An 18,953-nucleotide genomic window follows, 5' to 3' on the forward strand; every position below is an offset into this window, starting at 1 on the left:
TATGAAAATTCAACTCAATAAATGCGAATTTCTGAAAAGTGAAGTCGAATTTTTGGGGTTCATTATTTCCTCAAATGGGATAAAAACAAATCCAGCAAAAGTAGAGTCTATTATGAAGTTCCCATACCCAAATACAATCAAAGAGTTGAGATCATTTTTAGGCCTTTCAGGTTTTTATCGCCGCTTTATTAGAGATTACGCTAAGCTTGCAAAACCCCTGACGGCTCTTTTAAGGGGGAAAGAGGGACGAATGTCCAAAAAAGAATCAGGAAAAAAACAAATAACTTTTAATGAAAATGCAATTGAAGCCTTGTTATGTAGACCTGTTTGAAAATTAAGGCATTATTAAAGTAGGATTACTTAATATGGTCAGACATTACCTCGGGTCTCCTGCGGCATCCAGGGGTACTCGGTGTAGCGACTGCCTCCATCACTCATTGTAATTTAGAATTCACTGTAGTATTTACGTAGTATTCCTTATTATTACACACACTTCTAATTAATTAGAAGAATTATTAATTTAATTGACTACACACACTTCACGATAAGAATATCACCAAAATTATGTTTAAAAGAAAAAAATTATTTTTCTTTTTTTTTGATAAAGAAATTCAACGTGCATTGCGCGCACGCTATCAATTAAAAAAAAAAAAAATAATAATAGAAGTAAACAAAGTAGTAATTAAGGAAGGCGAAAAGTAAAGCTTTTAGTTTCGAGTCTTGTTTGTTTTGTTCAATATCGGTAGGGCGAATTTCACTAAAGCTCCAATAAAGTTTGACTTAGTCATAACAATATAGTATTGCCAAATAAAAATAATACATTGATACACTTAAGACAAATTTTAGCTTTATTGGAAGGAAAAAATAAAGTAAGCTTTCTTAGAGGTCATCACCCTCAAACAAATAAATAAACACAAAACAAAAGCCAGCAAAGCCAACTAGGAGAGTGGTGAAAAATTTCCAAGAGCGTTATACGGTAAACAAAGAGTTAACAGGATCACTAACGCGGCAGGAGGATTTTTCAGTTAGACAAACTGACTATAAAATAGCCAGCGGAAGCTTGTTTCGGTCTCTTTTTTTTGTATTTTTCGAGTACGGCAAGTGGTGCATTTCAGATCATTAAAAACCGATAAAAGAAAATTTTAAGACAGTTTATTAAAAGTGAATAAAGACTAAAAATTATTTAAAATTTTTATTATAAAAATTTATTAAAAACGAATAAAGATTAAAAACTATTTAAAATTTGTTGTGTTCTAAAAATTTATTAAAAGTGCGTAAAGACACAAAGATTTAACAAAAATTCATTTTATTCTAAAAATTTATAAAAGTGCTTAAAACACAAAGATTTAACAAAAATTCGTTTTATTCTAAAAATTTATTAAAAGTGCTTAAAAAACAAAGATTTAACGAGAATTTGCTTTTACAAATTAACTAAAATTTTTAATAAAAACTATCAGAAGTGGTTAAAGTCGAGAAATAGCCAAATATATAACAAAAATTGTTTAAAATTAGTAAAAATTGGAATTTAAAAGAAATTACAGCCAATAAGTACAATTAATTTAATCATCAGGCGAGAAAAGACTACGCGAAGATTTGAAATTCCACCGCATAAATTAAGAAAAAAAAAAAATCATCATATCCAACCTCTAACGGACATAAAAGGAAATAACGGAAACTGAGAACGGTAACGGCAGCAGGATCCACCGTTAGGATACAACGGTGGCCAGGTATTCCAGCTCTTAAGGACACAGCTTGAATATAGAAACAAAAAGAACTTTAAAGCATCGAATTGCATAATTTTCAATTTTTTTTATTATTAAATTTATTTTTTTTTATCTATTATCAATTTTATATTAAATCATTATATATTTTTTTTTTTTGTGTTGCTCATTGATCATTTAAAAGAATAGATAGTTAATGCCAAACTGATTTGAGTGACTTGATTATTACAATAATTTTTTTTTGCGTCACTCCCAGGAATTATACATATTATACATATTGTATACATATTGAATTATACATATTGTACCAAAGTGATAGAAATATCAGAACAGAAAAAAAAAAAAGAAAAGAAAAAGAAAATCCTTTATAATCACCAATACATATATTTATTTCTTTACTTATTTGTTTGTAGTTTGTAATTTATAGCTAGATCAGCGGTGGCTGGAGTGACGTCATTTCTGCGGCTGTAAGGTAAGCTATGTGAGCAAATAGCAAATTTAAATGCGGTAGCTAAGTTTCACTGCTAAAAATTAAACTTTTTTTTTATAATTGATTTTTTTTTTGGTGGTTTTTTTATTTTTGTTATTAGTGCTACAATTTTTTTTTTGGTTTTTATTCTCTTAAAATCTGTAGTCTCACTGATATTGTTCCTACGTTAATTAAATAATAATATTCCGGAGTAATCACTGAACTTGTTTTGGTTTTAATTTTATTCAATTTTTTTTTTCTTTCTGTTCTATTCAATTGTTTGCCCTTTGGTTAGGGAGTTTTTTTTTTATATATATTGTTTTTTTGTTTTTTTTGAAAAGAAATGAATGAAACCGTATAATCACGGTATGTTTAGTATATGATTATTAATAGAAACATGTATATAAATTAAAGATATTTTTGAAGAATGTAAATATATATATACGCAGAAATATTGTGTAAAATTGTTAATACTAGTTAGAATTCATAAATATTGATAAAAGAAAAAGAAAATATGTATAAATTAAATTCATTGTGGAATAATATGAATATTTATATAGGTGTAAACATTTTATAAGATCTGTTTAATAATTTTCAAATCATACTATAAGTTGTATAAAACAATTTTTATATTTTTTATTTTTATATTTAGTAAATATAAAAAAAATAAAGAAAAAAAAAATTTTTACAAGTATATATTGTTTTTGGATTATTTATAATTTTTTTTATTTTTCTTGATGAGTTCATTATGAGATCTTGAATTTATATAACGGGGTGGTGTTAGTTTGGTGTTTCTATCATTTTTTCTAAGGCAGGGATTCCTTAAAAAAGAGAAAAAAATTTGTAGTCATTTATTTGTTAAAAATGAAACGTTTCACGAACAGCAATCAAGCCCTACCAGATGTGTTACCAGTGTTTCCCACTTTTGAGGAAACCAGTACAATACAGGCTGGCAAGGCTAAAAACGTCGACTGGGGAATGGAGAAGGCCACCATAGCTGAAGCGAAAGCCGTAGGGTTGCCCAGAGGTGGAACTTGCGACTTGGGAGTAAGCCTGGCATATACTGAGCTTCCTAAGGCAGCTGCAGTAGTAGTAACCATCAAAGGCAAGACGCTGCCCATACTGTTCGACGAGGACTTTTTTAAGTTGAGGAAACTCAAATAAATGATAGTAATTTAAGTTATATATTTTTTTTTTCTTCTCGTCTGTGGAAATATTGAAGTAATGTACGTCAAGTAAATGAATTAATTAAATAATAGTTTTTTTGTTATCATTGAGATAATTAATGGATTTGGATTACGGTGTAAAAATAATAATCATTATTTGAATATTAGTATAGGAATACAAATAAGGATAGAAATGAAATATTAATGAAGGATGGATAGGTTTAATTAGTTAGAATAAGAATTAAAAGAACATGGCACGAATTATTTTTTTTGTTGTTGTCTACGGTGTAGCCTCAGTTGCTAAGAACCCCACCCCAACACCGGCGAGCATACCGGGCTAGCCACCGTGCCATGAGCGGCTTCTGAGGACACTAAGTTAAACAACAGGTGGACACAACAGCCTTCAACAAAATAAAAAGAACATTAACTTCAAAAGATGTTCTATTATCTTATCCAAACTTCGAAATTGAATTTCAACTTACCACAGACGCTTCACAGTATGCAATAGGTGCAGTACTTGCACAACAAGACAAACCGATCACTTTTATATCAAGAACATTAAATAAAGCTGAAGAGCACTATGCTACAAACGAGAAAGAGATGCTCGCAATAGTATGGGCCCTTAAACAGCTAAGGAATTACCTATATGGATCAGCTAAGTTCAAAATATTCACAGATCATCAACCGCTAACACATGCCTTAAGCAATAAAAATTGTAATTACAAGTTAAAAAGATGGAAAGCTATACTAGAAGAGTACAATTACGAACTTGTCTATAAACCCGGTAGAATGAATGTAGTAGCAGACGCATTATCAAGATCACCACAAAATGCTGAAGTGAATTCAATGACAGCAACTCAAAACAGTGACGAAAGTTCTTCTCAAAATTTAATACCATTTACTGATACTCCCATTAATGTTTTCAAAAATCAGTTAATTTTATCTCTTGGAGAAACCCCTTCTTATCAATTTAAAATAATTTTTCCTACATATCATCGACATCTCATTACAGAACAAGAATTTAATTTTGATAACCTGACACAGCTTTTAAAAAAATAATTGAACCCTTCAGTTACTAACTGAAATTTTGAAATTCTAAATTGATAAAAACTCAAATAAGAGAAACGAAATAAATTTTAGTGACAATAATAAAGTGTAAATAAACATTAAATAAAATGTTTTTAAAAAAGGAATTTATTTTAAATTCAATATTATAGTGAGAAAGTAATAATTCAAAACAATAATGTCTACTGAAACATTCAGTCTATTATAAAAAAAAAAAAAAAACAAAAAATAAATTTCAATGACAATAACAATGTATAAATAAACATTAAATAAAACGTTTTGAAAATGAATTTATTTAAAAATTTAAATTCAATATTATAATCCATTTGGTGAAAGTGATAATTCAAAATAATAATGCCCATTGAAATAATTAATCAATTATCAAAGAACTAAATTTTAGTGTCAAAATTAATGATTAATCAATATGCGAAGCGTTTTGAACATTAAGTTATTTTAAACTAAATTCATTAATTAAACAAATAACACAGACTCAAGTAAGCAGTAAACAAAGTACATAAAAAAGAAGACAAAATGGGATGGTTCTTGAGCGACGAATACAACGTGGGAAATAAACAACAACAGAAGAACGATGTCACAAACAACATAAACAACAGCCAAACAACATCCTCAGGAAATTTACAGGTAGCACTTATTACGTTATTACTAGTAGCTTTAATTATATTCATTGCCTACAAGATAGATAAATACATTAAAAAATATGTACATAAACATGTACGTAGGAATATAGGCAATGATGTGTAAAATAAATTTAAAATATTTAAAAAAAAAAAAATATATATAAAACAAATGTATAAAAATATTCCAAAAATTTTTTTTATATACTAAAATTATGTAATTCAAATATACCTATAAATTTTTTTTTATTATATAATAAATATACAAATAAATAATTACACTTGTTAAATGATAAGTAATAAAATGTAATTGTATAAATTTAAATTAAGTTTAAATTTTTTTTAAAAATAAATGTAATTCTGAAAACATATAGATGGAACGTTGTAATGTTAAAAGTTTATAGTAACTGATGAAAATTATATGACTGTTGTATACTTGACTAACTTATTATAATATTGATTCGTTGTTCCACTATTCTCTTGAAAGTTTTAACCCTATTGCTAATCTAATTCCACTCAATCGCTTTAACAATATTGTTGTCTCATGGACACAATCATAAAAAATCTAGGAGAGGTACAATTAATTTTTAACAACGCAAAGAAATCAAGTAGTAGAGGATACACTAGACAAACAATAGAAAACAAATTACTTAGGTTAGAGAATCTAAAAAAAGAGGTGAATTCACTGTATATAACCTCAAAATTAGAAGAAACTGACATACTAAAAGAAAACTTTTTCCATAATTACAATAAAACAAGACTTTATTTAGTAAATATGTCCACCTCAGAAGACAATACTAGCAGCACAGACACTGCTAGCAGTAATAATTCTTCAGCAACATCTAACCAAACAACTAATACAGTCATGTCTACCCTTGTAGGACTCAATGTTGAGTATATTGAAAAATACATACAAACCTTCACAGGGAAACAAGAAGAACTGAGTTCGTTCTTGCACAAATTGATTACATATGATAAAAAATTACGTAACGAAGACAAAAACGAATTCTTAGAATATGTGGTAGAGTGTAAAATTCATCACAATGTTCGTGCTAGGGTTTCACCTGTAGGTTACCCTAATACATTAAATGAACTAGTTGAAAAATTGAATTTAAATTATATACCTACATTGTCGGTTCCCCAATTACTCCAAAAAATTTACGATTTAAAACAAGGATACAATCAACCTATTAGAGACTTTGGAGACAAGATGTCTAACTTACTGGCAAATTTTAATACAGCAACTTTGTTAAAGAGAAATGTCAATAAAAACAGGATTGAGCCCAGTAAGATCCTGATTATGGCATACTGGAACAAACTACTTAAATGATGATTTTTGTGCTGGCGGATGTGGTATTCTGTTACCTGAGTATATGAGAGTGACATCTCATAGAAGTGGCTTTCAGGTTAATGCCACATCTTCTTCCGTCCTTTTAAAACTTGGCAAGTCTCCAAGTACGTTCGATGTCTCGTCACCATTAAGTTGGTGGTAAAGGCTAAGTTGAAAGTACTCCTGACCTGCGCCAGATCCTGGCTCTGAACACAATCTCCCATAAGAAATTGTGTCAACCCTCGCATCGCCTCCCTGCTTTACATAGATAACCATGGGGATCGTTACGAGCGACTATACAATCGAACATCGATAGCGGTTAGGAGTTTGGACCCTATCAAATATGAATAAGGAAAAACAAAACACACCACAAATGTTAACGAATGTGCCACTGCAGGCCGATGGAAGTCTGCAATGGACGAGGACATGCCAACGGTGTCACCACAAACGAATGGTATCCTCATTTCACCGGGAAATGAGTTCACCAAGAAAATGAAGAGCGAAGAGGCGAAGACATTCGAAAGTCACCTTTAACAAAATAAAGCAAGCCGTAAATCGGCAAAGAAATGTCTCGACGGACATTAAAGAGGGGGTACATGAACTGGACACGCAGTTCGATATGATGGGTTATTTCCACCGATGTTGGCTTGAGGCAGAAGTAAAAAAAAGGCACGAAGGGATACCAATGCGGTAGACACCAACCGTGCAGCGACAAAAGCGTACAGCGATAATCCCAGTGGCGGAAACACCAGAGAAAAAGCTGAAAACGAAAGAATCTGCAGCCCCCACCGAAGGCGCCGAAGGAGAAAACGAATAAAAATGGGTAAAAGTAACAGGCAAAAAACAAAAAGTGGCAAAAAAGCCTGAAACGAAAAGAGAAGCCCGGGATCCGAGAGAAACCGGAAACTGTTATCATCAAACAAAACGAAGGACACACATACGCGGATATCCTTAAGGACCTTCGAACGAAGATAAAGCCAGATGATGAAGAGGTGCCCATCCGGTCCATACGCAAAACTAGGAGTGGGGCCGTACTTTTAGAACTAGGAAAAGGTGGTAAAAAATACGACTTTTACGCCGAATTAAAAGGAACAATGGGAGAGGCAGCAATGGTAACTGAACTTAAGCCCCGTGCAAAAATAGACTTGGATAGCCTTACAACAGATGATGAGGTAAGAGTTGCAGTAAGAATTGCACTCCAAGAACCCACGGAGCAAATGGATGTAAAAATTTCTGGTGCAAATACCAGAGAACAACGGAGAGCCTATGTCTGCATATCAAGCCAGGCAGCTAAAACACTTCAAAAGGCGGAACGTATTCGTGTGGGCTTAATAAGATGCAGAATAAAACTCTTACAAGATGTAAAACGCTGTTACAGATGCTTCGAAACAGGACATCTTCAATAAAATTGCAAAGGACCTGACAGAAACGGTCAAGCCCTATGCATTCAATGCGGAGAAAGCGGGCACAAGCTGAAAGAGTGCACAAGGCCGCCGAAATGCTACATTTGCGTAAGTAAAGGATGCACCAAGGTGGACCACATACCGGGTTCCCATAAGTGCGAAGTTAGCAAAAGGAAATGAGAATACTTCAAGCAAATATGCATAGGAGCAAGACGGCTGACGCTCTGCTCTCAGTTAGTTCTAGAACGAAAAATCGACGTCGTCATCATAAGCGAGCAATACAAGAAAATAAGTAGCACAGGAAAGTATGAGGACCAGACTGGAACCGCAGCTATCTGGACACCATCAAAAGGAACACTTAATAAAAGCGGGGAAGGTTTTGTATGGGTAAAGACAAATGACTACACTGTTATAAGCTGCTATCTAATACCCAATGATACTATTGGTAAATTTGAAAACAAACTCCATAATATAGAAGATAAGGCTAGAGAAATTGGAGGCTCCCTAATTACTGCAGGGAACTTCAACTCTAAAGCAATCGAATGGGGTTCCACGACGACAAACCTAAAAAATTGTTAGGTTCTTCCCTTGTTCTACATAAAATTCTTTCCTCCAAATTGTCCATTAGAGTTATAAGTGTATTGTCATCAATAGATATATTCATATTCATACGAGACCTTTTTGAAATATAGTTAGTTATATTATATGAGATTAATTTTTAAATAAATATAAAACTTTGAGAGGAATAATATTGTTGAATATGTAAATAAATAATGTAGAAATCTCATGTAGATCTAAAATATTTAATGTAGATTTAGGAAAATAAAATTCATATAAGAAATTGATAGATGTCATATATGTATAAATATGTAAATAGGTATGTTAATGTATGTGCAATAATTTAGATTATATAATTTTAAAATATATTTATATTTTATTATGGAAAGCATAAATGGATATTAATTTTTAATTAAATGTAATATATGGATAATATCAATATTATGATATACATACATGATGTAATATTAAAAGATTTTAAGAGGATTATTAGTAGTTGAACAATCCAATATAATATAGTTTTAAATTAATATATATTTTATCACTAAGATATTTAGCATTATCACACGTCAAAGGAAAACAGCTGTTTGCAAATTTTGTGCCTGTATATTAGTTAACACAAATATTAAATTTATAGCTTGAATTAATTCACTTAATTAAAAGTTGTTAAAAAATGCAATATTTAATATTTCCAATAATTAAATTTTCAAATAGTATTCTTTGGTAACACAAATATTAAATTTAAATACTTTAAATAATTCACTTAATTAAATAGTTGTTATAAAAATGCAATAAAATTCACATAATTAATTTTTAATTTTCAATTTTTTAAAAATTAATTTTTAATTTTTTAAAAATTAATTTTTAATTTTTTAAAAATTTTTATAAAGATGAAATGTTGTTTCTAAGACAGGCTTTATATAAGTTGATAAACAAAGTAACTGCAATATAAAAAAGATAAATATATATAAAAAAAGAAAAGGAATGTTACAATATTTTTACCTATGTATATGTATTTAAGTAATACGGATGCTGTGATGTTTAACCTATTATATTAACATTCGCAAAATTTAATTATACGGTACTAGGTATCAGATGTTAATGAATTTTGGCGGAGTAATATCGGTTAATCTATATATTATTAAGATAATAGGTTGGTAACAATGATAGATAAATACAATAATTTAATATTATTAGTTAGGATGGTATAATTTAATAAAGATGCTATAATTTATATAATTTATAGATGTATGCAATTTTAATAAATTAAATTTATTTAATAAACTAGCCTAAAAATAGAAATACACATACAATAGATTATTTATTTATTAATAATAATTTTTAAGAACATTATGTATGAATAAAAGACAGTAAATAGTAATTTCTCTATAATTGAATTATACAATTAAAATCTGCTTTTTTGGGTGTGAAACTTGGATAAGGTTTAGGTATAATATTATCACTATAAATATAACAACATAGAGAGATGCAAATAATGCATTAAATTTAATATATATAATAATATATTGATTTATAAGAAGTAAATAGTAGGATAAAAGAATAACATTATTAATTTAACTAAATGAAAATAGTATATTTGAATATTTAATATTAATATTATTTATAAAACATGTCTAACTACATTTATATTGGATGGATTTGGCAGCACTGTAAAGAATTTTTGAACAAAACATAAAAGTAAAATAGGGGTAATAGATGTATTTGTTGTTTTAATATGTTTATGATTTAGTTTTATTTGTTATTTGTACTTGATCAGTTTGAAATGTTATTGAACTTTTTAATATAATAGGCAATATACATTGATCGTAAATTTGTTTTTGTTTTTGTAAATTGTTTCTATAAGTAATAAATATTAATTTGAATTATTAAGAAGTATTATGAAATTATCAAAGATACCATATGAAGCGGAGGACCAAGGAAGGAAAATTGTCTACAATATATAAATAAAGGAACAAAACAGATAAGCCGTTTTAATTTAGTTAATATTTTTACATGCAATATTTTCATTATTTTATTTTTCAATCCCATAGATTATGTTAAGATGAGGCTTACGTATGTTTTAGAAGTTTTAAATCTCATAGTATGTTCTATATACTTATTTCCAAAAATTGATTTGGAATGATAGATTGGAAGACTAAATTTTTTGAATTTTCTAAAAATCCTCTATATATAAAAAATGGTTCTGGAAGATTTCATATGTATTTTCTGAAATACTCTATATATGATGGTTTATATTGTATTTTATATAGTATATTTATATATTTTGAATTTTTAAATTTTTAGATTTAAATTGCTGATAGCTATATTCAATATGGTTTTACATAATGTATATCTTATATAGAATTATATTGATATTTATAATTATTTAATTGATATTTATAATGTATATAATGTAGTTTATATTCTTATTTATTATTTTTATATATTATTTTATATATGCATTACATAGTATATAACTTATATTTGGCTAATACTATATATATATAATTTATATTTAATTCTATACTGAGCAATGACGAATTTATAGAAATTTATACTGAACAATGACGAAATTTTATAGAAATTTGTTATGAATTTCAAATCCATTCTGATGAGTCCAGTTGGTTACTGGACGAAACGCGTAAATGGAAACCTTATAGCTTAATTTGTTGGTTTATACCTATTCTTTAGAATCTCACATACTGACATTTATATAAGACTGAATATCTTTAAATTAAATTGATACAAGACGGATAATAATATAATAATATGGTGTATATATTTAATTATACATTTGTTTTTAAGCTATTGAACTATGTTGTTAGTTAATTTATTTATTAATTTTATTTTATTTAATTTATTTTTAGTTAATTCATTCAATATTTATGATAGGGTTTATAACTTGTGTAAATTTTGTAATTGTAAATATTCTTGTGAAAATATTTGGTATCTACTTGTTTTTATAACAATTGATATAGTATTTGTTTGTAATGATTCATATAACATTTTATAATTTTAATGTTACTTTTTGATAATCTGTTATTCGAGTATATAATGTGTATTAAAATAATTTAATATATCCATCAATATTTAGGGGAGTGTTTTAGATAAAAAAGTGTTTAAGTGTAAATTTTTATATGGACAATCAGAGTGCCATACGTTTAGTTTAGAATCCAGTATACCAAAAAAGAACAAAGCATATCGATGCACAATACCATTTTACAAGAGAAAAATTTGAAAAACGCAATTGGCTTGATATGAGAGTCGTCATAAATATCTATATGAATTAATAAATTTGGGGAATTTTTAATATTAAAAATTAATTTCTTTTGTCTCCGTTTTTTATTTACAATGCTGGTGGTTGAATTACCTTTTGCTTGGCTTTTGCAGCGTAGGAAGAATGGATGACGAATCACCAACACTGTTAGAAGGCGTGTGGATTTACGAGCGTTTGGCAATTGCTGACAATCGTGGCTAGGTTTCGTATTGGAAAGGGAACTTTGTCTGGCTTTAGCTGACAAGAATCTTATTGAATGAGTAACAACTTTTCACTTCCTTAAGAGGCTATTTGGAATTTCTCCTGTTACAAATTGTGTTTTGGAATTTTTCCTATTACAGATTGCGATTTGGAATTCCTCGTGTTACAGCAACCCGCGCACCACTGACATCAATCCTAACTACAACATTTTCAACATTCTACAACACAACTTTCCACAACTTGATTGTTTTTTTTTTGTTAAACAATAAACGCTGCTATAAACAGAATTGTCTGTTATTATATTTTTTTTAAATTAATTTCTTATAACGAACACTGGTATACTCGCTGAGTATACCCCAGCTATAGAAAGGGCCGAAAAAGGTCTTTACAGTAGGTATATTCTTTTTTGATTAACTTTGTTTTACGATTGAACAATAAATCATAAAATCCCATTAATTCGAAAATAGTGCAAAATGGAATAGTGTTAAATAAAAATAATTTAATTAATTTTGCAAATTGTCATATAAAAATTTTAAACATTAAATATATTAAAAAAAAGATTGAATTTTATGAAAAATTCCAATTTGATAATACTTCAGCCCAAGAAATTTCAGAATTTAAAAACATTGAATTAGAAAAATTTAAAAACACAAAAGAAATAAAAGAATTTTATTTTCATAAAAAATTATTCTATGGAATAAGTATTACATTTGGTGTACTTATCTTCCTAATTATTGCAATTTTGCTTTATCTTTATAAAAGAAAAGACCAAATAAAAATTGTAAATAATATCTAACACAATAATATCGATGAAATTGAATTAAAACAAATTAAAAGGAAGTATGAAATTGTATAAATTTTTATTTTATTTCTTTTTTTAATTATTACTTCCTGAATATATTTATAGTAACGAGATCCAGAAGAATCTCGAATTAAGGGGTGGAGGAGCCACATTCTTAAACTCTTGCATATTATATCGTATGTAAGTTAATACCAACAATATTTTCTGTTAATAAAATACATATCTTGGGAAATATTTCTTATTAACTGCACTAATTTCTGTCACAATTAGTTCGTTGACATTCATTTTCTGTTTTCGTTGGTAACTTAGTTTGAACTTTAATATTTCTCTTTCTTGTTATTCACCTGACCGATTAAGAATGCTGACGCCCTGTCTGCATTATTTTGTCACGTTAAATCTAAAGGTGATGATCAATGCTTGATGTTTAGTAAAAACAGTAGAATAAAATCATTTGTAAATTAATAATTTAAAAATAAAGACATTATCTTTTAGTTAACAAATAAAAGGAATAAGTAGACATAGTCTTCCCTAATTATTTAATATAATATTGTAATACGGTATAAGAAGACATAGTCTTCCCGGTTATTAAAAATAAATATTAAGTTAATATTGTAATACGGAATAAGAAGACATAGTCTTCCCTGTTATATTAAAATAATAAACCAATAAAACATAATTTTCTTTTTAAATAAAAATAAAGTGTTTTATTAAGTTGTATTCATTATATTGTATAGAGACATACAGTTTTTCATAAATATTATGTTAATGTGAATATCTATGTTGATACAAAAAAAAAGTTGATATAACTAATAAACTGTATGCAATAGCGTTATCACTAAATTACGCTATTGCACAGACAGCAAGCATCAAATTCGGTCCCCAGCTGCAAAATGTGCTGAGTGAGATATTTAGCATTTTAATGTCAACTAAATTTTACTATGCATTAATACTGTTTATAACAGTCTGGGACTTGATATTTGAAAGCATAGAAACCCGCACGCCTGGTATAAACTGGAGGTGAAGAAGCAGACTAGCTGATCTTGAATATGCTGATGATGTTGTTTTACTATCAAACACTATCGATCTGGAAGGAAGTCTACAATAATTATGCGGCAAACAAAATATTTAAAATTCAAAATATTTAATGCATAAATCAACCTTGCTATACGGTTGTGAGACCTGGCACACTTCATGCCCTATCATAAACAAGCTGCAATCCTTCATCAAGAGAAGCCTAAGACATATTTTAAGAATCTGGTGACCGCGAATTATTAACAACGAAACGCTGTGGCGAATCTGTCATCAATCAGATTCTTGCGAAACAAGGAAATCTTTTAGTGAGCTTAGAGCAATAGCTCGGCAGCTCAATAACTGGAAAGCATTTGTAAATTCTATAATATAAATTTGATGTACATAAAATGTTCTTTGTAATTATACTAAATTTATAATTTTGTTAAAATATAAATATGTCCTAATAATAATAATAATAATAATTAAGACTTAAAGTATTGTAGGAAAATTATTTTTAAGTTAGTCTTAAGATTCTTTAGTCTTAAGAAACATTTAAGCTAAGCTTTGTGTTTATTTCAATTTATATTGCTTGTGCTTTGCCCAATCCACAAAAAAGGTTATCTTGCAGACTGCGCCAATACTCGTGGAATCAGTCTTTCAAATATCGCATATAAGGTTTTGACAAACGTACTATGTAGGAAAATTATTTTTAAGTTAGTCTTAAGATTCTTTAGTCTTAAGAAACATTTAAGCTAAGCTTTGTGTTTATTTCAATTTATATTACTTGTGCTTTGCCCAATCCACAAAAAAGGTTATCTTGCAGACTGCGCCAATACTCGTGGAATCAGTCTTTCAAATATCGCATATAAGGTTCTGACAAACGTACTATGTGAAAGATTAAAACCAGTCGTCAATCAACTTACGATATAAACATAATATATGATACAAAATGTATTTTGTTTATCTAATATAATAATATCAATCAAATAAAGTAAGCACAAGTATTTTACATCACTTAAATTCAAGAATTTAATTAGCAAGTAATTACAAATTATTGTATTGCAACCCCAGAAGAGAGCAATATAATGTTATTATTAGTAATAATACTTTGCTTGTGAAAGCAATATAAGAAATGCATTTACCGTCAGGTGGATTGAGTACTTTCTATTTAAGAAACCAATATAAAAATTAGCAATTTTTAAGTTTGATAGTAATTTTTAATTAAAGTGTTTTTAAAGCTAAGGAGCATTTGTCTTCAAAAATATGAAAGAAATATATTATATCATGAAAAGGAATAAAATAAGAGATTTTTTCAACATACTTTCCTAAAAAACTCTACTTTAGGTAAAGTTTCATCAAATTATTTCAAACCGAAAAAGCTTAATAATATTATCTAATAATGTTGGACCATCAAATTTTCAACTGCGAGTTATCTTGTAGACATATTAAATCCATCAATACTAATATACTACATCAGTGAAAATATAAATGGTCTCCGGAAACGTAACAAAAATTCACGGTTGACTTATAAGAACACAAAATGTATTAATAAATACACCTAAAATTTCTAATCATTAGAGGTTTCATCAAAATTTATAAATACATTTGTTTGCAAAAAGGATTAAGTTAAATTAGGTGCCTTTGCCAGAATCCTGTTAAACTGCCGTCACAGTCAACGTATTAAAAAATTAATTTTTTTGTGAATGTACTTTGTTAACAATTTTTTGAATATGATAAATATATACGATCAATATTATATTTGAACATACTATCAAATGGTATAATTTTATTGACAAAGTGTTCTCAAAGCAATAAAGAACTAGGATATAAAAATGTATATTCATACTAAATTCAATTATTTTACCAATACCAATTAAGCCAAATATACCTATATATAATTTTCTAATCAACCAAAAAATTGGAATCTGCAATTAAGTTAAATATATAATAAATAATTGAAATAATAAATTAAAAATATAATATATGAAGGACTAATTCATAATTTTTTTTTGTAAAATATTCCTCTTCAAACTAAGATTATTTTTTTTTTGCTTATTTTGTGTTTCGTTCCTGTATTTTTATACAATTTTAATTTTTTCTTTTAATTTGGAAAAGATTTTGTAATACACAAATCAAAGAAACTTAATCTAATGTAATTAAATATTATCATTAAAAATAAATGTAACAGTTTCTAAAAACTTTAGACTGGCTGTAAGCATTAAAATTGGTATAGAATCTAATCCAATTTCCTTAAACAATCTTAATTCAAAACTAAATATTATATTCTATTAAGTTTCTTTGATTTTATATATTTTAAAATAGTTTATATGCATTTAAAAATTTGAACATTTCAACCTATTTAATATATTATATAAAAAATAAATAAATAAAAGTAAAATAAAACTTGCACTTAGCTTTGATGACTTGCTTAAGTTTTTGTTTTTTGAAGATCATGTTGTTGTTGCATTCAATCATTTTTTTATGCTGAGTTTAATAATTATTCCAATAAACTAATGTGTCTTATCTCTTACTTGGTGAGTAGATAATAATATTTTTTAAACAGGAATACATATAAACATTCTTTAAGACTGGGATGTTTAAATATTACGGCAGATGAGACTTATGGAGAAATCTGTTGATGAAAGAAATATATTAATATTTCTAATTTAAATTATTACAAAAAAATTTTAAAAATATTTAATTTATACTTACAAATTCGTAGTACTAAATTCAGTATTTGTTTTTTGATCATAGTATGGTTTCATAATGTATATCAAAGTTACACATTGCTTTAAAGCATCAGCATATGATAACAATATACAGCAGCTTGTCTGCAGAGATACATCATTTTTAATAAGTATAAAATACAAGTTAATAGCATATGCTACACATCAACTTGCTACTGATAATTAGCATGAAGTTATTCACAACCGTCATCTTCATCTTCAATATTTAAATTATAACTACAATCTGGTTATATTTGCAGTAATTTAAGTGTAATCATTTTAATCGTCAATTTTCAGCAGGAATCATCTTTAATTAACAAATCTTCAATGTTTCATTATTCAGCGGTTCGACATGTGAAATGTCCTGACATCGAATATTGGCATAGTCTTCCCAAAAATACTTTATTTGTGTTTTTGGGGAATTCCTGGGTTATTGTAACTGCAGAGAAGTAATTTTTAATTCATTTTCTTTATAATCAACTGAAAAATATTAGAAAATTAATGAAATTATTATGAGATTTGAATTTTCGTAAACTTAAACTAAACTAAAAATCGCCGTTACTTCAGTACGTTACTTAATGATAAAACCGTAAACCCACCTCACATCATATTTGCATCCAATAGAAAATCTGAATTATTTATCCAGCGGAGGTCCATGATAACAAATGGCGATGTTATGAAATATTTTTACATCCATTGATGTCTTTAAATAATAATCATTTGATTAATCAAATACTCTTAATAAAGAAGGATTCCTATTTTAACTTTAATATGTTATGTTTGTATTTTTGTTTCTAGAAAAAGCTATAGTTAGTAACCGATTTTTGGTCGCTACTTAGAAGGAGAAAAGCGACACTTTATGGCACGGAGAGGTGCATTATCTTAAAACCAGTTGCATACTTGCTGTAAAGCAAACACACGTACACGTTAGCTAGTGTGCACTCCATAATATGATTTAATGCATCTCACAGCCGTTTATCCTCCACGCAGCAAACACAAGCTATATGTTTAATGTGTAGTTTATATAAAAAAGATTAAATCTGTTCGTAATTTTTGCAATAAAATTACATACAAATGTGTTGTTGCTTATCATTTTCGTTACATATCTATCTAAAGTTTATAATGTTATTTTGGATGTCTACATTATAATAAATTTACTTAGTTAATAAAATTGAAAAAATTATCTTGCTTTTTATTGAACAGAAAATTTATAAAATGTAAAATTAATAAAATATATTACAAATATAAATGCCTATTCTTATACCATCAAATGAATACATTTTTCTCAAAAACTTTATTCTGACTTAAAAATTAATAATTATAAAAAATATACAAAAATAATTTATAAAATCTGTTAAGAAACAAATTGGAAGTGTTTCACATTTCAAGGACATCTCAGTTAGTCAAAGACATGCCTTGTGCATACAAAAATCTAATTTTTACTTATAAGAATAACATATGCAATTCACATTTACTCACATTTTTATTCTCCAGTGCTGAAACGGTGACGAATGCAACAATTGGAAGGAAACATTAATAAAATTCAAAATCGCTCCCATCATTGAAATTTCAAGGCCTTTGACTTAAGACAAACTATTTTGATTAGTGTCCCCATTTTTATTGCGTGCTTTATACTTATGCATTTGAGGTCTAACGGAGTCATTATTTGTTGGCAATAATAAATATATTTTTAATGTGAAACACTAATGCCAAATATTTTAAGAATCTATAAAGTAAAAACATTTTTTAATACATAAAAGAACACAAAAATGATAATTGATTTGGCTTACCATACAAAAAATTCTTTTTTCCATTTTCCAATTACTAGAAGTAGCGTAATTTAGTGATTTTGTTCCTGTTTGTTTAACTTATTTTATGACTGAACAGTTTATGCAGACCTCGTGTCCTTATGGACTGAAGTCCCGTTAGAGCAACCGTCAAATCATTTTTTATATTTGTTTCTGACATTGCGTGAAGACAATTTTCGATTAATTTATTTTAATGAAAAAACACCAAAGATTTTAGCTTCACAACATCAGCAATTTATTACAATTGTTATCATTAGAAATTATAATTAAATAAGAATGTTTTTAAAACGATTAACAACCGGCTTGTGCACTGCAATTTGCTGATACTCTCTCATTGCAAAAACATTTCAACAAATGAAATCGCTGTCAAAAAACTTTCATTTAGGATTGCCAACAGCTATCCATTTAAACACATCAAATGTGTTAAAGGTCTTTTATGTTTTCATGCAATATATATCCAAACACTTCAATTTTACTATTCAAGTACGAAAACAATTGAACAAAATATAATTCGTGAGAATTCGGATATGTGAAATAAAGAATTTTACTTGTAAAATTTAGGGAACTGTAAATATACCAAAAATAATAGAATAACAAGCAGTTAGTACTTGTTTTTAATATAACAGTGAAAATTTGAAATTTATTTCCGAATTAATTTGTGGTTGAATAAAAATGGTATATATTAATTTATACTTTACATTAACCACTTTCTTAAAATACAAATCTAAATCAAATATTTCTATATTAACATATAAAAGTACATCGCCAGAAGAATTTCTAA

General features: G+C 27.7%; 1 long non-coding RNA gene across 3 annotated transcripts; it reads right to left on the bottom strand.

Annotated features, from left to right (window-relative positions):
- Window positions 1–16,036: 16,036 nt before the first annotated feature.
- Window positions 16,037–18,366, bottom strand: LOC119669442. Of its 3 annotated transcripts, XR_005251599.1 has the most exons (5): window positions 18,155–18,366; window positions 17,844–18,090; window positions 16,507–16,844; window positions 16,351–16,469; window positions 16,037–16,270 (listed from the first exon to the last, which is right to left on the bottom strand). It is a non-coding gene; the product is annotated as an uncharacterized LOC119669442 (long non-coding RNA). The 3 variants fall into 3 exon arrangements; XR_005251598.1 differs by having other exon boundaries at window positions 16,351–16,803; XR_005251597.1 differs by having other exon boundaries at window positions 16,351–16,844.
- Between the last annotated feature and the right edge of the window lie 587 nt (window positions 18,367–18,953).

Source organism: Teleopsis dalmanni, chromosome 1 (genome assembly GCF_002237135.1).
Source record: "Teleopsis dalmanni isolate 2A chromosome 1, ASM223713v2, whole genome shotgun sequence".
In the NCBI taxonomy this organism is placed as follows: domain Eukaryota; kingdom Metazoa; phylum Arthropoda; class Insecta; order Diptera; family Diopsidae; genus Teleopsis; species Teleopsis dalmanni.